The 24,960-nt window shown below is 34.8% G+C and overlaps 1 pseudogene; it reads left to right on the plus strand.

Annotated features, from left to right (window-relative positions):
• The window catches only part of LOC143642328 (activating signal cointegrator 1 complex subunit 3-like), a 73,177-nt pseudogene extending 48,494 nt beyond the window's left edge, over positions 1–24,683 (plus strand).
• The last annotated feature ends 277 nt before the right edge of the window (positions 24,684–24,960 follow it).

Genomic DNA, 24,960 nt, shown 5'->3' on the forward strand with positions numbered 1-24,960 from the left:
TTCCATAATGGCTTCCCCAACTACATTTCTACCAGTAGTGTGTAGCAGTTTCCTTTTCTCCACATCCTTGCCAATACCTTCATTGTTTTAATAATATTCATTCTAACACATGAGAATTGTTGACTCATTGTGATTTTTTAAAAAATATTTATTTTTTAGCTGTTGTTGGATACAATACCTTTATTTTATTTATTTATTTCTATGTGGTGCTGAGGATCAAACCCAGGGCCTCTCACATGCTTGACGTGTGCTCTACCACTGAGCCACAACCCCAGCCCTCACTGGGATTTTGATCTGCATTTCCCCAATGATTGGTGAAAGTAAGCACCTTTTCATGTCTGTTAGCCATTCTGTATTTCAACAGAATGATATCTGTTGGCCTCATTTGTCCCTTCACCTTTTTTTTTTCTATAATAGAATTTTTAGCCTTTTTGTTCTTGGGCTATATAAGTTCCTTATAGGTTTTGGATATTAACACCTTACTCACATCTGTACGTATTTTCTCCTATTACATATGTTATTTTTAAAATTCATTGATGACTTCCTTTTCTGTGCAGAAGGTTTGTAGCTTTGGTGCACCCCTATTTGTTTATTTGCACCTTTTTTTCCTGTGTTCTTGGGAACATATTAAAAAACTCATTGCTAAGACCAGTGTCAAGATCTTTTTCCCTGTTTTCCTCTAGGAGTTTTATGGTTTCAGATCTTACATCTAAGTTTTTAGTAAATTTCGAGATGATTTTTGCATATGGTGTAAGACAAGGTTCCAGTTTCATTCTGTTAAACGTGGATGTTCAGTTTTCTCAACATCATTTATTGAAACCTGTCCTTTTCCTTCTTGGTATTCTTGTTAGATTAGTGACAGGATGTTTGTTTATTTCTAGACTCTATTCTGTTCTGTTAGTCTATGTGTATATGTTGGTGCCAGCACCATACTATCTTAATTATTGAAGCTTTGTATTATAATTTGTAGTCAAGAAGTAGAATGCCTCTAACTTTATTCTTTCTCAAGCTTTCTTTGGTTTTTTGGTTCTTCATGGTTCCTTAATAATTTAGATTTTTTCAATCTCTAAGAAAAATTCTATTGGCATTTGTTAGGGATTATATTGAATCTGAAGATTGTTCTAGGTAGTTAGTTTCTTACTTTTTTCAGTTAAACATTTAATTTTATTTTATATGCTTATAAAACAGCATAATGTGTCTCAGATTGCAATGAAGTCTACATTACTGGAAAGTGGAAGCTGGAAAAGGAGACTGTGATCCAGAATAGGTAGACACTTTTTCATACTTTATGATGGCAAGTTTCACAACTTCACTGGAGCTTTATTCCTTGATGAGATAGATGAACTGTGATTGCACACGTTTATTCTGGTTCTCATTGTTGAGGAATTTTTTTTGTTGTTGTCAGTACTCCTTGAATAAATGTAGGAACAGGGCAAACTTAATTTAACTAAATTAAACTCCAAAGAAAACATAATGATTTCATTACATGAAATCAATCAGGGGCTTCCAAATTTTTCCACAGTTTGTTAAAGAAAGAAAATCAGGTTTTTGTTCTACCCCCACTACCAATTTATTGTGTGACACAAGGAATGTCACAACTTCTCTGGAACTTTTTCATAAAAAATTGTATTAAATCATTTCTAAAGTCCCCATAATTTCTGAAATTCTAGAATTCTTTGATTTCAGCTATAACATTATGAAAAAGAAAGGGTTTTTTTTCTTTTTTATCATTATTATTTTTTTACATGACAGTAGAGTATACTTTGAAATATTATACATACATAGAATAAGTTGTAACTTGTTACAATTAGGATACTGTTACTGTGGTTGTACATGATGTAGTGTTACACTGGTCATTTATTTATAAATGAGGATAGGAATGATATGCCATATTCATTCTACTGTCTTTCCTATTGCAGTCACCCCCTCCCTTTGCTTCATTTCCCTTTGTCTAGTCCAGTGAATTTTGAATCCCTCCTGTTTGTTGTGACTTATCCACGTATCAGAAAGAGCATTCTGCCTTTGGATTTTTGTGACTGACTTATTTAATTTAGCATGATATTCTTTAGTTCCATTTACTTACAAGCAAATGCATAATTTCATTCTTCTGTATGACTAAGTAATATTCCATTGTGTATATATACCACAATTTTTCATCCATTCATCTCTTCAAGGGCACCTAGGTTGGTATCATAGCTATTTTGAATTGAGCTGCTATAAACTTTGAAGTAGCTGTGTCACTGTAGTATGCTGATTTTAAGTCCTTTGGATATAAAGAAAGGAGTGGAATAACAGTGCAATACAATCATAATTTTTTGCATTACGATTCTTAATACACCTTTATACCATAATTTATTAAATCTCTGTATTTATAGTGTTGACTCTAGCTCAGCAGTTCCTTCGACACAGAATGTACAACCAGTCCAAGTGTTCTAAGGAATCTCCAGACTGCTTTCTGAGTATTTTCACCAATTTGCACTCCCACCAACAATATATAAATGAACCTCTGCCATTCTGACTGGGGTGAGATGGAATTTCAGTGTAGCTTTGATTTGTGTTTCTCTAATTGCTAGAGATGTTGAACATTTTTTCATATATTTTTTGACCATTCATATTTTTTCTTCTGAGTAGTGCCTGTTTAGTTCTTTAACTCATTTGTCATTTAGGTTATTTGTTTTTGTTGTTGTTGTTGTTATTTACTTATTTATTTGGTTAAGTTTGTTGATTTCTGTATATATCCTGGAGATCAATCTCTGTCTGAGATGCTGGTGGCAAAGATTTTCTTCCATATTGTAGGCTCTCTGTTCACATTCTTGATTGTTTCCTTTGCTGTGAAGAAACTTTTTATTGATTTTTTAATTGATTCTTTATTTTATTCCTTGTGCTTTAGGAATCTTATTGAGGAAGTCCTTTCCTAAGCCAACATGGTGGAGCATTGTAATGCATTCTGCTGTCATATATTAAACAAAATCAAAAGGAAAAGTTAATACTCTAGTTTGAGACATTTTTTAAACAAGTGCTATTTTAGTGAAAAATGTATTTTATAAAATTGGAACAGCTAAAATATATGACTGGAATTTTTTAAGATCTGCATTAATCCCACTATTGGGATTTTCTATTTCTGTCATTCCTGAAGTTGCACTATAAAGTCATACAAATTTCTTTCACATTTATTACTTTATTCAGTTACATAACTATAGAATCATAGATGTTTGTTTTATCCTATTGGTTAAACTGCCTTGCTGTCATTTTTATTTTGCTTCTCAAATTGTCTCAGACTAAAATTTTCTGTAAAGACTGATTGATAGTTCTAATTTTGTGCCTTTGTTCTCATTTAGATACATGGGTACTCTTAGTCATAGAAAGTATTGGCTCAGCAGTTTTCCAAGATACAGCCCTCCTAGCAATTGAAAATTATATACTGCATTCATGGGACAGCAACCTGATCCTGTCCTTTATGGATGGGACTTCGTACACCACCTCTATAATTTTCCTCTGCTGTCATTTTACTATGAAACCTTTGGAAGATCACTTAACCCCTGATGTCTGAGTTAAAACAATATCTTACAAGCATGAAGCATTATTAATTGTCATAAAGTAAAACAATAAAATTGGGAACTCAAGTAAATAAATCTTAGGATTCTCATGGTTAGTAGTTTTTCTATATCCTTACGGTGTCATAATGACTTAACATTAAAAATTTTTTATTCTCTTTATTTTATAGAGAGCCTTCTGAAATTTGCAAAATAGATCTTTTAAAGTTTATTGGCAGGGTTTTTTTTTAAATCTAAATTTCAAAATAGTATTTTGACATTCTTATTCATATAACAACATCTAATAAATTAATAATATATTACATTTCACATAGCCAATATTATATTTTTCTGTACTCTCTATAATTATAGAGATGCATAAGATATATGTGAGTGCACATGTATGTACACATCTCAGAGTCAGAGAAGAGGAAAGTAAAGGACACAGAAATAGTTTCCCAGCCCTGGGTTTGGTCCCCAGCAGCACCAAAACAACAACCAAAACAACAACAACAACAACAACAACAAAAGATGGGTAAACTCAAAAAAGGCCTTTTAATTGAGGATACTATAAGAGAGGTCTATGTCTCATTGACAAATGCTTCCGATGTATAGTAGATTAAGAAGCACAGAAATATCTGATGATGCCAGGAAGTGGAACTGCTATGGAGCAGGGCTCAGGTAACCTTTTAGGAATATTTGCCTATGTGTGCACTAAGCTTAGGCCCAGTGGATTTGCAGTGTATTGAAGAATGTCAGTTTAGAATTGCAGAGTCAAATGCAGTTATCAGTGAAAATAGACCTAAGGTAGTATCAAATTTAACAAAAGAAGTCCTTAGTCAAATCCTTAATCCAATACTTGCAAGAAATGTTTTGATACAGCAAATGACAGGTAATCTTCAGAACTACTCTTAGTAAAATTCTTTGAAATTTTTAAATGTTTATAATTAAACCAAATGAAAACAAAGGTTAGTGTAGCACAACAGGCTTTAGAAAGCTTCTTCAAATCATTCTGCTAAAAAGACAGGTAGATTATCAGTCAATAACATGTCTATCATGACATGTTTCAAAGAATATCAATAGTTTGAACATATATTTGGAGGTTTCGTGTCACCTAGGATGTGCTGGAAACTTTTCAATACCTGTAGCATCACTATTAAGATGACTTTGGCCCAGTGCTTGGCATATAGGAGATATCAGTTTCAGAATGAAATAAATATTTCAGTTTTTCCTTTCTAGTTTTTTCATAAGAAAAATTTGGAAAGGGTAGATTTATTCTATGTATATAGATTTCCACTTATTAAGATTTTTTACCAAATCTGAATTGTCTACCAATAAATGTAGTCTCTGTTATAAATATTTGTGTAGTGTTATCAAATTCATAAAGAGCAGAGTAAACTCTAATCTGGCTGCTCTCCTGGCTAGATTTCCAGAAGCTAAGATCTTGCCATAAAAACCTGATGACATTTTATTAATGGGTATTTAAAAGCAAATAGTTTTAAGAAATGAGATTACTCTTGAATGATTTACTCTTACAAAGATTCACACAGTGGTGGAGAAAAGTCATCCTGGATAGTCAAAGGTACAGTTTAACTCCAAAGGATAATGACCAGAACACCCCTTAAAAGAAAGCACCATTCCCCACTAGGGAAGCAGCACTGAGCTGGTGTATTTAGCATGTCTGAAACTAACACAAATGTGTGTATTTTGCAGTGTTAAACACCTTTAATTACTCTTGTGGATTTACAAGCAATCTCCCTTCAAGGACTATAATATAATTTGGGAGGCTATTTTCTCATGGGTGACTTTACCTGTAAGCTTTTGTATGACAATTCAATGATGGTGTATTGAGGATATGATGCTATTATGAAGGATCATTCTCCCCGAAGCTCCTCTCTGCATCCCCACATAAAAACCCTTTTCCCGGTTGGGGCTGTAGGAAATGAGTAATGCTTAACCAATTTGTGTGATCAATTCACTTAAGCAGCTATTGTGAAATGTTAATCACAAATTTAATTTGTACTGTATTAGCATTTTGATTAACTTGTAGGCTTGCTAGCACACTTGAAGTGCTGTTACTCATAGTTACAGCTCGAAAATGACTTTTTTATTAATTAAGCTTGTTAGACAGCAGCTGAGCTTCCTGAATGCTAACCTTCTGGGGGTACAAGTTCAGGAGAAAGTTACTATGAACAACTGTTGCTATTGGAAAAGATTCTTATAAATGTACTTACAGTATTTTAATTATTGACAAAATATTGTATCATTACTTGCAACTGACCTGAACCTTTAAAAGAGTGTGCCTTTCTGTCAAGAAAGCTTTTTATAGGTCTTCCCAACACTGTAAAACTTTGGGGAGCTCTTGAGGTAAATAATGCATTTGCTAGCAGATGTCTGACAACTAATGTTTTAACAAGCTGCCTAGGATAAACTTCCATGGTTATGTTATTGTTTTGTAATGAACTTTTAATTTGAGAATAGTTTTAGATTTCCAGGAAAGTGGCAAAAATATAGAGTTCCTGTGTACCTTGAACCTGCTTTTCCTCTAGTGTTAGTAGCTTATATACATTAATAAGCTATTTTTGCTATCAACAAAAGTGCATATTCATTCATAACCCTCTAATTTTTATTTCATATCTTTTCTGTACTCAAGAATTTCATTTAGAATACCATATTACTTAACTGTACTCTTCATGTCTCAGACTCCTCTTATCTTGGCTGTGATAGTTTCTCATACTTTTTTGTTTTTCCATTAATAACCACTTGATTTTTATAAATCAATGCAATTTTCTTCTCATTCTGGACTAACTAAATCTTTATTTTAAATCTGATAACAGTATATTATCTTCATATCATTTAACCTGAATAGAATTAGCAACATCACCAGCCATTTTGACATTCATCATGATATGATTTTCCTGTGCTGTTGCAGTGCCTGTACAATCACTGGTGACAGCAAGATGACTCCAAGAGATACAGGGGGCAGGGGTCCCTGGAGGAGGAGGGAGGATCAAGAGAAGAGGAAAAGAGGGTACAAGTCTATAGAATGTGCCCTCTATGTAGAAAAAGCCTGGAACATTATCTGTCCAGCTCCACTCATGCATCCTACAGCCAGAATCTTGACAACACTGAGGGTTAAACTGACAGATTTCTCAAATTGAACTTTAGATTTTAGGAGAAATTTTTAATAATAAATCTTAGAGCCAGATCTATTAATATACCTTTTTATGGTATCATTTTTCTTCTAATGATGTCATTTTTTTCTTTTAATAGCCTAGGTCAGTGATTCAGTTATCTTACACAGAAGCTGACTTAAATTGATCACAGTACTCAATTTTTCTATTCTACCCTTGAATTATTTAACTTCAGAATTCAGGTGTGGCCAAAAGGTAAATGCCTAAAGATCAAATATTCAGATGTAGTTATAACCAATGGTAGATTAAAATTAATTTTTAAATTTTATGTGTTTAAAACTTATGTTAACATAAGTTTTAAATTCACTCGCAGAGATAATAATTGAATAAACACATAATTTTATCTGCAGTTTATAATTTCAGCTATGTAAACAAAAGAGAATCAGCTGTAAGCCATCTCAAATCCTTTTAAAACAACACAGGGTGCAAGTCAGCAGAAGTAATGGGTTATTGTGCAATGAGCGTAGATCTGAGAGCAATCCTTAACTCCGTCCCATTTTTTTTTTTTTTTTACCAGAGGGATGACATAGTGAGTTTCAGTTTCCCTGTCTGTGGAAAGCAGGTAATACTGATGCCTGCCTCATAGTTGGTATTGTTAAGGTTTAAATGATAGCCATTAGTGAAAGTGTTTTATACTATGTATTACTGTACAAATATTTTCATTATATTATATATACATACTGTCTACACAGCCTGGACTTTATATAATTCACCATTTGAATCTTTTCACAATAATTGCATGAGATTCATAATATTTGCTATAAAATATAAAGATATTGTCAAACTTAAAGTATTAGCTGTTTAAAGTATAATTGGCAATCTCAGAAGATAAGAAGAAAAATATCAGTAGATTTGAATAAATCTAATATGCAAAAATAGTTCTAGCACTATAAAACTGTGGTTGAATTTAAATGCTAAGACCAAGATTGATGAACTTAGGGAATTCTTGAAATGGATTCAAAATAAATTTTGAGAACATGAAATGTATCCAAGTCAAAAAGCACACCTTGATTTTAGGAGTCTCACACCCAAAACATATTTCCTTCTAGAGATTGTTCATTTTCTAAGTTCTCACTGATTAAGCTTTTTCTTCTGGTTTGTTTTTTGCCATTGCTGATTTGTTTTGCTTTACCCTTGTATATAACCAAGTACTTCAGAAGCTCTTGCACTTCCCATATGGGGAGGAGTTCTAGCAAGAGTATACTGTCCCTTTTTATTTTTTTGCCTCCTTCTTTCACCTTATCCTTTTTTCTCTCCTCCCTTCTCTTGTTCTCTTGCTGAAATAGAGGCAGATACACACACCATCTTCATTTCTTTCTCTCTAAAACTCTTGAGTTGGCTGATTCTTTTACTCCCAACAGTAAGAGTAGACCTCCCTGGGTCTCTCCAACCACTTCCTTCTCAGATTCCTGCTTCTTCCATCTATGTTGTTTTTAATTTTCATTGTACATAAGATTTGTTTTCAAGTGTCTCCCAATCTCTAGATCTCTTTCCCCACCTTCCTTAAGCACCAGTTAATAGCCTTCAGCTCTCCATCTTCAGTTCCATCACAGTAGCTTAAACAAATATTCTTATGTATATCATAATGATATACATCCCAAACTCCTTTACTCTTATTGCTGTTATATCCAAACCACTTCAACCCCCACCTTTGTGATATCATCTTCCAAGTCATCTCTTTAGCTGCAGCATTTTTGTCAATCAACTTGACTAAACATTTCTGATACTATGACCTGGGATCTCTTCTCTCTTTCCTGAACCCTCAGTTTATTCCTCAGTCCCATTATAACCTCACTTGCCACCTAAATAGCATCAGTCCCAGAGTTAGCCATTTTAACAATAATGCCAGGATTCCCTAAAAGATCTTATCTCCTTGGGAAACACCTGAATTTTCTGCTTTCACACCCAAATTATTCATTATTGCTGTAAACAACCACAGGGCACTGCTAATTTTTGCTACTACAGAGTCATTGAAACTCACAGCAGCTCTAATTTTGTTTTGTTGTTTTCCACATCTTTCATCCTACCAGTAATTATTCCCAACATTTTTCTTTCTCACAGCATAAGATATCACCTCCAATTTACAGAGATTACTGAAAGCCTCTGCCATCAGTATCATCAGTTTCTGGACCTCAGAAACCCTCATCTTCTGAACTCAGGAGGGTTTTTTTCCTCTATATAGCTTATTTTGTATTTAGTATAATCTACCCCCAACCTTAAGAATCTTATAGCCCACCTAAAATGATAAAAAGCAAACTTCATAAAAACAAATAATTACATAGTATGAGTGTATTGGTATTTAATCACTGAAAGAGTAAAGCTTGGACAGAAGACAAACCTTAAAAAGTACGTAATCAAATTATATTTTTCAGATGAGGAAAATAAATACCAGGAGGTAAGGGATTTGCCCAAGGTTTCATAGTAAAATTAGAGGCACCGAACTCGAAACTGTCATTCTGAGTCTCTTTGAAGTGTACCACACACCACCTTCAAATCAGTGTCAGATATTCATGAATCGTACTATTGTTTACACTTTATCCAAAATTTAAAAAGTTGGCCTTCCATTTTCTTCAATTCCATATCTGCAGATTCAATCAGTGGTACATTAAAAATGTAAAGGGAAGAAATTGTATCTGTATTGAATATGTACAGCATATTTTTCATCATATTTCCTAAACAATTCAGTATAACATCTAATTGCATAATGTTTACAATTTATTTGGTATTGTAAGTAATCTAGAGAGAATTTAAAGCATACAGGAAGATACATACAAATTCTCCACTTTAAGTAAGAGATTGACCATCTGTGAATTTTGGTATCTGCCGGGGTCCTACAACCAATCCCTCATCTATACCAAGGGATGACTGACTATATTAATTTTAAATACAGTGTGTTGTCAGGAAAACTTCTCAAAGTTTCATTGTTAAATCTATACCCATTTCTCATAAAATCTGTAATTCTAGTTTATACCCCATTTAAATTCTACACACCTTCCATATTACCCACAATGTTGTTAAAGTAAGTCATTTGGATTGAATTTGAATCCCACTTACCAGAATTATGCAGGCTTAGACATGTTTCTTTACCTCTTTTAGCCACAATTTTTCCATCTGTGAAATAGGCTTAAATTCAGTATCTTACATAAAACATTTTACAGAATTTTTGGCAAATAGTAGACACTTAACAAATGTCTGTTCTTGGCCTTGAGAATACTTAGATATCCTCCTCCATTATTCTTTTCTGTTTTTCCAGATCTCCTGGTAACCTCAATTCTACTCTCTCTACTTCTGCCACAGACAGGGTGGCTCATATACCTCTTTGACAGGATTTCAGAGTCCAGAGCTCCAGTCTGTACTTTCTCCACAGCTCATTTTCACCTGAACTTCTTACCTGGCTTCATAGTAGCACCCCAGTTAAAATGTTTTCAAGATCAATCTCATCACCTCCTTTTCAACCCACCCCTCATCAGCAAATGACAATAGCCCCACTGTTTCTAGTAATAAGGATAAGGGTTTTCTTTGGTTACATTGTAATTTTATAAATGCATAGTATACTCGAAATCACATTTCCAATCTGCCATGACTGGATATGAGAAATTGTTTTGAATCAGCAATCAATTGAAATTGGTGCCAATGTGGTAGAAGGTCTTATGCAGTGAGCCCCCATGTATTTTCCCCCTGTACTCAGAATTACTCTTTGTCTGATAGATAGTGTGCCAAGGAGAAAGTGGTTAAGAGGTGAAAGGGGATTCAGTATCTACCTAATATTAATGTAAAGTTGCTAAAAAATGTCCAGGGTTCTTTCTCAATGTACTGAAGAAGCCTTTTATTGTTAAGCCTTGCATCTCTGTAAAGGACTTCAAGGTAACATGAAAACTAAGCCATATTCTCCACTGTAGCCAAAGCCAGACTCTGGAGAGGAGCATATTAAACCTTATCTGCCAGACAGACTACTATAAAGATAAGGAGATAGAGTAGTCAGTCCTTCTAGGCTCAGTCATATAAAGGTACATACTACCAGGATCCCCCAGCTTGTTTACCTAGACCACCTCCATTTTTACCTCCTATTAGTTAACACACTTCTGAAGAGTAAATTGAACTTTCCCACTGAATTGAGAAGGCCCACACCTTCCAGTTTGACCTAAGTTGTAAGATCGGATTTTGACCTTCTCTCCTGGCTTTCCTATAACTGCACACCTCTTTTGATGGACCTGTACTTTCCATCCCATGCATCTCCTTTGCCCTTCTACTACTGCCCAGTGTAGAAATCAACAACAAAAAGATCAAAGAAAATTCCTGTTAGAAACAATGGGTTGATTTAGGATGTCTTCATCTTACCATAGAGGAACTTTAAAATAGGCATTTGTCCATTAGTTTCCATTCTGTAGCATAGTATATTAGGTACTAATATAGTAAGTAGAACATTTCATTTTAACCTCATAGAACACCTAAAAGGAAATATGATACCTTTTTGTGGGGGGATTGTTGTTGGAGAACTCAGGTTTATGATTTTGGCATACCCAGATGAGCTAATGCTCTGAAATTCTGGACCCCAAACTGAGGTTACGTGGAACTTTTGTAGGAAATTTGATATTATTTCTTTTAACCATTACAACATTGGTGAGTTTGAATTACTGAACTGTGTGACCAAGGATCATGCACAGGAATTCTTCAATAAGTAGTACACAGATGCAGAATGAATGCAGTGAAATACCTCCAAGTGACATCACAAAGTGACCTTCACCACAGGCAGCAGTTTCTCAAAAACTGTAAGCTTACATTTCTAAGAGGTATATTTAAAAAAAAAAAACTAGCACTTAAACTACACTCTTACAAGGACCAGTAATTAAGTAACACTCTTACAAAGACCAAAACTGTAAAGTAATGTAATGTAATGTAAACCAGTGTTTCTTCTTCATTTCCCCCTCTGATGCCTGTCTGTATCATATAAGGCATCAACCTTTATAAAGCTGGATATTAAAGGTCTTCCTGTTCAGAAGTCAGGACCATCTTTAGTTTTGTTGCTTTTAGGCATGACGTAACAAACTGGACCAGGCAGTTTAACATGTAAGGAGTGAATCAGGCCTACGAGTGTCATAGCAAGGGGTCTTGCCAAGGGCAAGAGCCAGGCTTCCCGGCCAGGTTCACCTCTTAAATTTTTCAAGTTTCCATTGTCATGGCAACTCCAGATCACCTTCACCCATGCTGACCTGTTCCAATTGGATTACAGATTTTATGGTTAGAAGGAACCTCATTTTTTTTTATCTCCCAAAGTTTCAGGATCTGGTCTTCAGCAGTTAACAGATAGTTTGCTAAAGAATGTGACATTCTGTCCACTTAGGCCAGGCAGGGCTGCAAGTATCTTGCTTCTTGGAAAAGAAAGCATGTGGAGGTGAAATATGATACCCTTCTATTAGTGAGAAGCTTAGGTTCAGTAGGGTAAAGTGATCTTCCTGAGTTATAAATGGGACAGAATTAGGATACAAATCTGTGTGTGTGTGACATCAAAACTTGTGTTTTATCTTCTGTTTAGTACAGTAACTTAGGCAGAATTTACTATAATTCTTATAATTTTTTAACCTATATTCTTTTGTTAGTTTGTTACTGAGGATTGAACCCAGGGGTGCTTAACCACTGAGCCATATCCCCAGCCCTTTTTATTTTTTAAGACAGGGTCTTGCCAAGATGCTTAGGACCTTAATTACATTACTGAGGCTGGCTTTGAACTTAAAATCCTCCTGCCCCAGCCTGCTGCGCCCCTCCCCTGACTCAGGCAATGGCAAGGCCCTACTGAGGTGGATGGCGCAAGGCGTCCATCCTCTGGAGGAGCACAGTATGTTTCTGGGAATGGGCTAATTTGTTTTTGTATTCCTTTAATAAGTATAGTTGTGACTTCTCATATGACCATTAAGTATGAAGGAAAAAAACATGACTTTCCCAATTAATACAACTACTTCTAAAGAATGGATCTGTTTGCTCTAAATGCAATGATTCAGCTGTGGAGTGTAAATTGTTAATGTCTAATGAAAAACTCCCTGTATTCCTGTCAAGGAAGTTTTTGAGAAATTAAATTAAAATCTAGAGAAGAAAAATTAATGTTAAGAAGACAGATTAGTGCTTAGTACTGGGCAACTTGTTCTTGTTCCTGTGCACAATGGTTTGTGCTCCTACTCTTGTTTGATTAAAATTAATAACAAGTCAACCACTTGCCATAACCATGGCACCAGTTCCAGTCAGTAAGTCAAGAAAGAATAGTCAAGGTATAAGCCAATAGTTTGGGACATTTGTGATTATTATTAAAAGTTAACTAAGCAGAAACAGCTCAAAGCAAAACATGTACTGAAAGTACAAATATTTGCTTATGTATAAGCCAAGATACATTCTTCTATTCTGATTGTAGCTAGGTAATATTTTGTTTCTTTGAATAATGATTCCTGTTTTCTAACCACAAAGTACTGTGAGCCTGCCAAAATGAAAAGTATATATGATCAAGTTCACAAGTAAAGATTGGGATCAACACCTGCACTTTGGTGTCTGTGTTGTTTCTCCACCCCTCTTTCGCCGACTCCTCACCATCCGTTCGTCTCCTGAGACCCCCTGTTGGAGCTGGTCTCCGACACCAGCCTCCTGAGCCACTGGGATTATTAGCTTGTACCATGCACTTTCCAGTGTGCTTTAGTAGAACAGGTATTTTTTGAGTGTTCTTTGCTAGGGCTGGAGTTATAGAAAATAATTCCAGATTCTTGCTGTCAAAGAACCTATAGTTCAAAGGACAAATGTGTAAACAAAAAGTCATGCTATAATAATGATGGCATTCCTCTAAAGCAGCAAAGGCATAGAGAAAGAACTAAATCCATCTGAAAGAATAAGTGAAGGGCTGGGGATGTGGCTCAAGCAGTAGCGCGCTCTCCTGGCATGCATGCAGCCCGGGTTCGATCCTCAGCACCACATACAAACAAAGATGTTGTGTCCGCCAATAACTAAAAATCAATAAATAAATATTAAAAATTCTCTCTCTCTCTCTCTCTCTCTCTCTCTTTCTCTCTCTCTCTCTCTCTCTAAAAAAAAATAATCAGTGATGTTTCATAATATCAGTAGTGTTTAAGCTAGACCCAAAGAATGAATAGGAATTTCTCAGGTGAACAAAAGGAATGATATTTGTTTTACAAAATAAATAAATAAAAGCAAGGGTAAATGTGAAAAAATACCAGTAATTTTCTAGTGCTCTATGCAAGGGGATGGCCAGAGAGAAAAGTAAGGACCAGATAAATCAAGGACCAAATAGATAGTGGCGTGTTGACCATCTGTAATGCAGAGACATGTTAGTTTTGTTCTCCTGACCAAATGATGGCATTGAAGAAATTTAAGCAGGGGAATGACATGACCAGTTTTACCCCTTTAAAAATTCAATTTGAAAAATTATAAAGTACAAATTAAAGGAAAATTATGAGATTGATAATAAAGGAAATTTATATAACGTTCCAGCAGAGACAAGGAGCATCAGTATCAAGTAGTGGGGAGGAGACAACAGGAGCACCAGGGCGGGGTGAGCAGAGAGAAAAGGGGAATAGCATTTGGTTCACCACACAAACCTCAAAACCTTTTATCATTCCGGATTCTTGATCTACCCACCTGCCTTTTCTGTAAACTAATAAAAGATAATAGTTTTTCAATTCGTGATATGGCCTTTCATTTATTTCACATGATAAGCACTTATTTTGCTTTTTTTCCTAAATTTTCACATCTGGATCATAAAATGAAAAATTCTGGGGGAGTCTCATAAATTTTATGCAATCTTTCAACTTTATCGTCAAAACTTCAAAGTTAAAAACATATGGTTCATTCTTTCAGCTCTAGTGGTATGTGAATTTTGGGTCTGGAATTTATTTCCAGTCAAGTTGTAATGTAAAATCACACGTAAAATTGCCATACTTACTCCGCATTACAAGTTATGATATTGAATTAGATATAATTATTCATTTTTCCTTTTCCTTTTCCCTTAGCAAGTCTCAAGAGTTACAACTAGTGAACTACTTTTTTCTGTATGTAGCATATATTCATCATAAGCTGCTTGTTTCCTATACTTCACAGAAAAAGTGCATTTTTCTTCTTTGTAAAGAAAAATATAAATATATCTTCTCTGGATTCATAAATATGTACATTCATATGTGTACACACAGTCATACATGCACATAAAGACACATATATTTATTACACCAACATTCAGGCTTTATGATGTATAACTAGCAGGTTAGCAGGTACTAAAAATTATTTTGACCATCCTTTAACACTAATTAGGGTATGCAAAAACTTTATTCTATTTCCCTGTAATGTATATAAAGAGATCATAGGTTAGTTTAAACAAATTTATTAAAATAGTTTACTTTTTGTAAATTAGAAAACACAGAATTGGAAATTTGCAACTTAGAAGAAGAATGTGTCTCTATCAAAATTCTTAGAAGTACAGGAAATTGATTTTACTAGAACAGCTTAAAATAATTTCAAAATTAATAGATTTTTGTTCAATATTTTTAAATATTTTGCTGTCAGTGAGATATTTACCATTAAAGTATCATTGTAATGCTTTGCTAGGTACATCCAAAAATAAGAGTGGAGTCTTAAAACTGTATGAAATAACTGCCTAAGATCATAATATTAACTTATGTGTCTTTAAGACAGCATTCTCCAGAATCTAATTTAATTGAAATGGCTTTGCCTGTGTAAACTTCTAAGATTTCACTGTTTAAACTAATAAGATTTCACTGTTTAATTTTGCTTTAAGCAAATGCAGCTTTTTGTTTGTTCATAAAACATTGGATTAAATGTATAGACTGATATGAATAGCTCTCCATCATTCCACATGTACCACTGGCAATTGCCCCTTTGTGTATTATTGTTATTGTGGATGTGGTGTATTATTCTCATTGAGAACAGGATTTTATTCTTAACTTGCTCTTTGGGGAAAATGAGTGTTTTACAAGAAAACCTTCTCTCTCCTTACCATCATAAATAGTTTTCAAATTTAAAAGACTCTGTGAAGGGCCTGGGGTTGTAACTTAGTGGTGGAGCACTTACCTAGCATGCATAAAGCACTGGGTGCAATTCTCAGCACTGTGTATAAATAAATAAATTAAATAAAGGTTTATCAACAACTAAAAAGAATTGTTTTAAAAAAGAAGAAATGCAACTACTAGTATTCTTGATATAGTGAATTATTAAGTATTTGTTTTCAAAGTACAATGAGTTTTTACTCTTAAAATTAGCTTAGGGTTTGACTTTTTTGTAGGATGTTACAGGAAATTCATTTTACTCTCCCCATCCAACTGTAGTTTATTCTGTTTTTATTTGGATGAATAGTAATTTAGTGATAAAATGATTGATTTTTTGTTTTTGTTTGTTTTGTTAAAGCTAATGTAACATTTCCAATGGGAGAGGGTGAATGCCTTGATGTTCTTGTGACATGTGCTCTTTGCCTATTCAGGCAATGCTGGATGTGGCTGCAAAGCAAGGTTGGCTGGTGACTGACCTGAATACCACCAACCTTGTTCAGATGTTGATCCAGGGCCGGTGGTTAAAAGATTCTTCTCTTCTTACACTACCAAACATAGAACAGCACCATCTTCACCTTTTCAGGTAATTGTCTTAATTTGCAATGTAATTTCTTAAAGTTTTTTAATGGATTTTTTTGGGGAGGAGTGGGTATTTTTGGGAATCAGACCCAGGGCTTCATGCATGCTAGGCTGTACCATTGAGCTACACCCCCAGATTCCCCCAAATTCCCTTATTAAAATACATATAGACACTGGAATTTCATGTGGTGCCTAAAATATTGATTCTTTGGCTTAAAAATGCCCTTTTCCCAGAAGGAGACCTGCCCTCAGTGCCAAGATGAACCACAATTCATTTTAACCTTCTCCTACCTAAATTGTGTGTTCTCCCTTTGCAATATTAAATATGTTTCTATTTTAACTGCATTTATTCCTTTACAATATCAGCTTTATTTAAGAAAACGTTATTAAGGAGCTTTGTGATCTAAAACCAAGATAAATTGGCAGCTTCTGTTATGTAGAAGAGACTGAGGCATCTGAAATCCATTGTCCAAAGTAAACCATGGGGAGCTGGGGTTATGGCTTAGTGGTAGGGCTCGCCTAGCACATGCAAGGCGCGGGGTTCAAGCCTCAGAACCACAGAAAAATAAATAAATAAAATAAAGATATGTGTCCTATGACAACTAAAAGAAAATGTTTTTTAAAAATAGTAAATTATGAATCTGATATGTCCAAAACTAGATAGTCAGGTGTAGTGGGAGTTCAAGATATAATCTGTACTGAGTTTATAATAGTATCGAATAATTCAACCCTTAGGTCTCACATACATGGCTGCAAATGTTTCAACAAGGAAAAGAACAGTACAGTATACAAGCTAGATTGACAGTGTTTAAATGAAAATATCCTTTCACACCAATGTTTCACAGCAGTTGAGATACCTTGAAGACAGAATGTTATTTCACAGTTATGGAGATAACCAAAATAGTCTGGCTTGCCATCATTCACCCTCTACCTCTTGTCAGCTGCATGAGGATCACAGTTATTTAAACCATCCAAGTACAGATGCCAACAAGAACCTCAGGAACACCTGGGGTCCCCTAAGAAAAATCCCTAATTTGAATCAAGTGTACTGGGTGACAGGGTGACAGGTATGCTTGAGTCCCTATCATAGGATGTCCCTGGAAACTAACAGACACATTCAGAGAGTGAGCCATAGCAACAACAGGTGGCAGGGAGAGAAGGTAGATATATCTACAACTTGTCAGAAGCTCTTCTGGTAAGGTTCTGAAGGTTATGTGAGTTGGATTTCAGCAGTATAGAAAGCACATTAAAGGCACAACCTCACACAGCATCATCTATCAGGGAATCTGCTGGAGGGTGTAGGAGATTTGTTCCAATTCTCTTATCACCCTTAAAAATTCAATATTAATGTAATTTCAACTATATTTCCTTCTTTCTATAACTTTTAGGTGGCTCATGTTCCTGTGATCTGGCACAACTTAAAATTATCTCAAAGATCTCCAAAGTGTACTTTAAATTCTGTGCTCCCCAAACGTAAAATTTAAAATTTTATTCAAGTAATTATAGTTGATACTTGCACACATTCACCAAAATCATGTCAAGGTTTCACATCAGCACTTTTATCTCCATGGAAACATTGTTTCACACCGGTGCTTCCTATAGAAAGACATCTACTGCATATGAACTCTTTTATGTATTACTGAACCTGATACATTATTTACAGTTTACAGATTTCATTCAATGATAGTGATACTGCCTTAGGTTGATATAAAGAATGTTAGGCAATATTTAAAACTTAATATAATGGCCTATAAAGAGTTATATCTTAATTTTTAACAATTGTTAATATCATACATACCAGTGTTATCAGAAAATCTAACTTGTGCTTTGAAAGAGTTATTTTGTTGGTGTTGATATAAGTTCTAAGGAAATGGAAACCAGTTATAAAGTGCTCACATGCTAGGTGCCAAACTTCCATTGAGTGCCTCCCTGAACTGATTCATGCCTGTATAGGGAAAGACCATATATTCAGCTCCATGGTCGAGAAGGAGCTACAGGCCACCAAAACAAAGCAGGTAAGGCCGCCTTACTCTGTGAAGTTGTACCAAGAGTTTTCTAACTTAGGGCGTGGGTTTTGAAGTCAGTCCCGCCTGTGTTTAAATTCTGTCTTTGCCATTTACTAACCATGGAAACATTATATATATCTTATGACATTCTTATGAAAGTTAAGCAAAATAGTATTATGTAAACTGCTTTATATAGTTCTTGACATAGAATAATAATTGAACAAATGATAGTAATAGTGATTAATAACATTACTGGCATTATGAGAACTTGTTCAGTATAAGGCTTTCAAGCTTGCTTTGGAAGGCTCTATTTAGCCTTTCCATCACCAGATTGCATTACCCAGGAGCCTACTCCATCTCTTCTAGGGAGTTTTTCCCTTTTTATGGTAGGGTATATTTTCATCTAATTCCTTCAATTACTTGTTTATGTTCCACTCTTATTTTAATTACATTATTGTTCCTAGATTCAAAGAGATTCTTTCAAATAAACCCCTTATTTGTTCACTATGTAACTTATAAGGAAAGTTAAATCTAAACAATCTTTGGAAGGCCAAAAACCAAATGAACAATGCCAGATACTTGGCTTTCTAGCCTTTTAAGTCTTAAGCAGTTTTACCCTAAATGTGTCAAAAGTGAATGTTCAGGATTTATAACATGATTATATTGATTTGTATGTACACATATTAAAGAAACTTTTAAAGCATGTCTCTTTTTCTTTCCAAGTAAAACTTTTTTTTGAACAAGACTTGTTATAATTAGTTCAGGGAGAATTCACAGGTAAACTTACTTAATTTATTTGCATAAATTTCCATTCTGTTATCTTTAAAACCAAATGCAAATTGGCTCTGTCTGATACGATGATGGTTATTTTGGCTCAAAAGTGCTTCAATTTTGCAGAGCAATCTGGTGTCGGCTTTGCAGTGAGGCGATCCCAGGAAACATACAAATCCTGAATTATTCCAGAAATTAGTATGTTTAAAGCATCAATTTAAGTGCTAATTGCAGTAGTAATGAGAAAAAGCAGTACGACTGTGAGATTTGCATCTCCTACCCCATCGGTATGCCTGGAACGGTTGCTGACTGGCAGAGGATTTGACTGCTAATTAAATAATTGTGTGCATGGCAGTGCTCTTGCCTGATTCGATAGATGAAGATTAATCCTCAGATAGATATGTTTGGCTGGTATTGAAATATCTTAGCAGTTTCTTTTAAAAAGCTCATGTTTTGTATACATAAATATACCTATATACCAAATAAATATATCTGTACACATTATAAGTTAAAACATAATAATAATAAGTCCTACAAAAAGATGTCATATGTAAATATAAGCCATTTAGACATTTGGAAGCTTTGTAAAGAAAAATCTCAGTGAGTTGCTAATATCAGAAAACATCATATTGGTGACTAATTTAATGGTATGAGTATAAAAACATGAAATCCTGCTTTGTGTGGTAAATATTACTTTCCTTGTTTCACAAAATTAAATGTTTTGTAGAAATTAAATATTTAAGTGTTCCCTCTACCACTTTTCTGTGTTGGCCAATATTAGAATATTAATTAGTGCAGCTTCTGAACTCAGTGACTTTTGGTTCTAGTAGGAGATAGACCATCTTTTGTACTTGAAGTACATTTTATAGCTTGACAATTTCAATTTCAGAAGTCTAGTTGTAGGCATAATTTCAAATTCACAAGACAAGTTACAGGATTGGAGTTGAATTGAAATTTTGCATTGGATCTATTTTTTATCTTATTTATTTTTTAAAAAATACCTAAGTGATAATTTGGTTCATCAGGGCTACTGCGTTTGATTACATATACCAGCAACACTAAAGTCTTAGCAAACAGAAAATTAAAGCTTATAAGGAAATCCATACCATATATAAAAGAACTAAAAGGAAAACTAAAATTAAACTCGTTGTGTAACTTTAAAAATGACCATAGAAGATAACAATTGATAAAACAGCTATTAAGAAGTTGTCTTGGGCTGAGGTTGTGGCTCAGTGGTAGAGCATTCGCCTAGCATGTGTGAGGCCCTGGGTTCGATCCTCAGCCCCCCATAAAAATAAATAAAGATATTGAGTCCACCTACAATTAAAAAATAAATAAATGTTAAAAAAGAAGTTGTCTTGACCAATAGTTACATTACCACATAATTGTAAATGTTAAAAAAAGGTTACAGTTACCTAGTCCTAAAGTTTATTGTGTTATATACTCTCCGTGGATATAAGATTCACTCTTTCATTTGTTCATTCAGCATTGTTAAGCATGTACTATTGGAATACTGATTACTCACAAATATCTTTTAATTTAAAAGGCAAGAATAAAGTTGGTAAAGTATTTCTACTCTTTTAATATGTGTGATTTTAACTGGTACTTTCAGCATGATAATGCCAAAAAAAAAAAAAAAAACTATTTGTTTCTACAAGGAACCCTAGTCTTACAGGATTCCCTGTGTTATATGACAAGTGTCAATGGATTATACTGACATCAACAATTGCATCACAGATTTATTTTCAGATTTCCTTTATATCGCTAAGTAATGTTTTCTACCTTAAAAGTCACATAAATGTTAAAATAGATGCTTCTCTTTAAAAAAATACAATAAAAACTTTTAATCCCTCTTTTTTTTAGTATAGTCAATAACCACTCAATATGAAGAGGCATTTATAATAAGTTAAAAGTTTAGATAATAACTTTTTGGTTTATAAAAAAAAACTTAAAGAAGATTTTAAAAAACACTGTTCTACATATATTCACCTATGTACAAGTACAAGAAAAACTAGGGAAACCTGAATAATCAGTGGATTGTGTCAATATCAGTATCCTGGTATTGAAAAATGCCACCATTGCATGATACTGGGTAAACGACGCAAAATATGTCCATTATTTCTTTCAATTGCATTTAATTCAGAATTAATCTCAAAATTAAAAGTTTGATTTTTTTCTAAAATTACACTATTTCTTAGTTGATTACTCCATGTGACATTTTTTGTTGTTTTTCCTTTTTTCTTTTTAGGCATGGAATTTTTTATCTCATTTGCCAGTGATAGATGTTGGCATAAGTGTTAAAGGCTCATGGAATGACTTAGCTGAAGGACACAATGAACTCTCTGTCTCAACTCTGAATGCAGACAAACGAGATGACAACAAATGGATCAGATTGCATGCTGATCAGGAGTATGTGCTCCAAGTCAGCTTGCAGAGAGTCCACTTTGGGTTCCACAAGGTATAGTGTTTGGTCTCCATTCTCAAATATTTGGCACCAACAACCAGCATGTGCCACCACACATATCTTTTCCATTACTAATGTGTTCGTGTCATTCATGAATCCTGCTTTCTCAACTGGCCTTAACCAGCAAGAGTCAGTCTTTGACAGTAGTCAGTCAGTTCTCATGTGCCATTTTTCAACCCCAGAATATCCACCTTACATAATCATATATTGCCTGGAGTACTATTCTCAAAGTGTGGTTTACACACTCAGTCTAGCAGAATATCCTAGAGTGCCTTTATAGTATAGATTCTTGGCCCCACTACTGAATGACTGAATCAGAATCTCAGGGTCTGAGTGAATCTCAAAACTGAAGCTCTTTTGGGTGCCCCACTTGATCTTTTTTTGTTTTTGTTTGTTTGTTTTTTTCTTGTACCTAGGATTGAATCCAGTGGCCTCACACATACTAGGTAATGCTCTACCGTCCCCAGGCCCCCCATGTACACATGATTGTTAAGGACATTAAAGTTTGAGAAGTACCGCACTAGAGGCACTTTGGTATAGGAACCACATCAGGCCAGATGCAGATGAAATTGAAGCTTTCCTTCTTAGCTCTATTGAATTTGAATAAGATGCTAAGCTTTTCTGAGACTCAGTTGCCACATCTAGCTGCTTTCTTCATTATAATGCATATGAGAGAGCTTTGTCAATTTCATACAGACCAAAAATGTACAGTAGTTTTATTTTAAATTACTATGCTCTTTTCTGTAGCCTCTGACACCAAAATTAATTATTTAGTCCTCTAAGAACATTAGTATACATAGTGTGAGCTGATTGGTTTTTAGTACCATAGTAATTGAAATAAGAAAAAAATTGTCCATTTTTTTCTTTTTATCCTAGTGGATTCAGGGTTTTTAATATCTAGAGTAACCCTCTGGGATGAGTAAGCCCCTCTGTTTTCATAGAATAGTCATATGTATTGTTACAATGTCCTTTCAGTACAGGTCTCACTTCATTTCATTTCTAATACTAAATATCAGCCAATACGAACATGAACTGATAGGCCTCTAGCATTTAAGACCTTCAATATGAGCATTTCTAGATGACTTACTAAATTCCAGATTCCAAAAAATAATAATCATAAACTAATCAAAGAAATAGTTTTAAAAATCATAATAATAAAGATAAAATCATGTAGCAAAGGTAGATTTCTTTTTTTTTAACCTTCAAAATCTACTTTAACATTAGATTTAATCATGTTCAAAAAAATTGTAGATTTTATTCCTAACTGCTATGGAACTATATTACTCTCTGGCTCTGTTTTAAAATGCTATAACTGAAACATCTCCCCTTGGAATACAGAGTGAAATCTCAATAGGAACATGTCATTATTAATATGTTTTATGCCATAAAGTCATTGTCTTAAAGACACATTACAATAACCTTGTTTTTGTAAAAGTTGGTCCAAGATAAAGACTCCAGATTCTGTCATTACATTAGTACTGGTCTTTTGTTTTTAATTAAAAAAAAATATATATTTTTTAGGTATAGTTGGACACACAATCCAACTTCAAAATATATTATAAAACTATAGTGACCCAAACTATCTGTGGTGCTAGCACAAATATAGACAAAGACTAATAAAACAGGATTTTTCAAACCCAGAAATAAATTCTTGCACTTAAAATCAAATTGTTGGCAAAGACACCAAGATCATGCTTTTGAGCAATTACCCTCTTCAGTAAATGCTGTCGAGAAATCTAGATGTCCACACATAGATGTATGAGATTAGATTCCTCTCTCACACCACATTCAAAAATTAACTTGAGATGGATTAAAGGCTTACATATGTAAGATCTGATTCTATAAAACTAAAAAGACCATTTTCAGCAAAAGATTATAAATAACAATGAAGAAAAACCCAAAGAATGGGAGAAAATATTTGCAAATTCTTCACCCAACAAGATCTTAATATCAGAATATATAAGGAACTCAAAGAAAAAAAAAGAGAGAGAACTAAATTGAAAAGAACACAAATAAATGGAAATACATTTTATCTTCATGGATTGGAAAAATTAATATTGTTAAAATGTCCATATGACCCAAAGTGATCTACACATTTAATCATTTAATGCTGATGATTAGAACTGGGAGGGCAGGATGAAAGAGGATTCTAGTTAAAACAGTATTAGCAAGACTCTGAAATAGCCCAACCTAGAGTGTCTAGCTGGTCTGCATTTTCTTTTTCTTTTTTTTTTTTTTCACTGAAGCAAAAGTAGAAAACTTGTGGAAAATCAAACAGAAAAATAACCTCAAACAAGTAACAAAACAAAGACTAAAAGGAAATAAGAGGGAAAATACCTAAATGAAGACAAAGCTCCAAACTATTTCAAAATGATGAAATTATATTGGATATGGTATCTAAAAGATGGAGGTGGGGGATGGGATCTGATGTGGGTGTGGCTGTCAACAGAGGACTGTGGAAAAATCCTTGGGGAAAGCAGAGGTCCCTCATTCCTGGAGATGCAGGCAGCTGCTACACTGGGCTGCGGACGAAGATCCCCGTAAATTAGGAAAGAGTGATAAAATTGGCTATGGGCGGGGTCAGCATTAAGGGAAGGAAATGCACCCAGGAACACCCATTCCACTCCTGGACTGGAGACTCAGACACTTCCAGGTGACTCAAATGACAGGTGGGGACAACAATTAGATGGAATAGTAACCGGAGGGAGGACCTGAGGGACCTGTGGAAGGTGGCAGGTGCAGAACTCCCATCCATTCAGAAATATGCTGGACATGATTTGTCTGGGTCTTCAAGGTCACCTTCCTCAGGCTCTGCAGTGGAGAGTCTATTCAAGGTGGCTTCTAGTTCCTCATCCTCTCCCCTGAGGGGCCAGGCACTCTCCTGGGCCTGAATGGAGAAGCTTCTGGTTCTTCTTGGGCTGAGGTAGTGGACATCTTTGCAGGATGGGCATGGACAACAGAAGCTAGACCAGGATGGACCTGCCCAAGTGGAGTGTGCCCAGGGTGAGCGTGAGGCCTCCCAAGGCATCGTGCAAATGGGTGACAGCCTCGTTCAGAGTTGGGTTATATCTTCTGTTGCACCGTAAACCAATTCTGCACCAGTTGCTTCTCTAGGCTGAGGCTGGAGGCCAGGGCCACCGTGGTACTGTAGGATGGATAGGGGTCCTTCAGGAAGTGTGCCTCCAGCTCCTGCATCTGCTGCTTGCTGAGGGTCAAAATAGATCAATCCGAGGTTGATGGGCCCAGCATATTGGAAGGCTTTCCATCTCATCCATGGCAGTGGAGGCTCCATTCAGAGGAAAGGGAGGTCTGCATTTTCAAAGAGTCCAGCAAACAAAAACCGAAGTCTGTGAAGTAACCTTG

The sequence above is a fragment of the Callospermophilus lateralis genome, chromosome 11 (assembly GCF_048772815.1).
Source record: "Callospermophilus lateralis isolate mCalLat2 chromosome 11, mCalLat2.hap1, whole genome shotgun sequence".
Classification (NCBI taxonomy): domain Eukaryota; kingdom Metazoa; phylum Chordata; class Mammalia; order Rodentia; family Sciuridae; genus Callospermophilus; species Callospermophilus lateralis.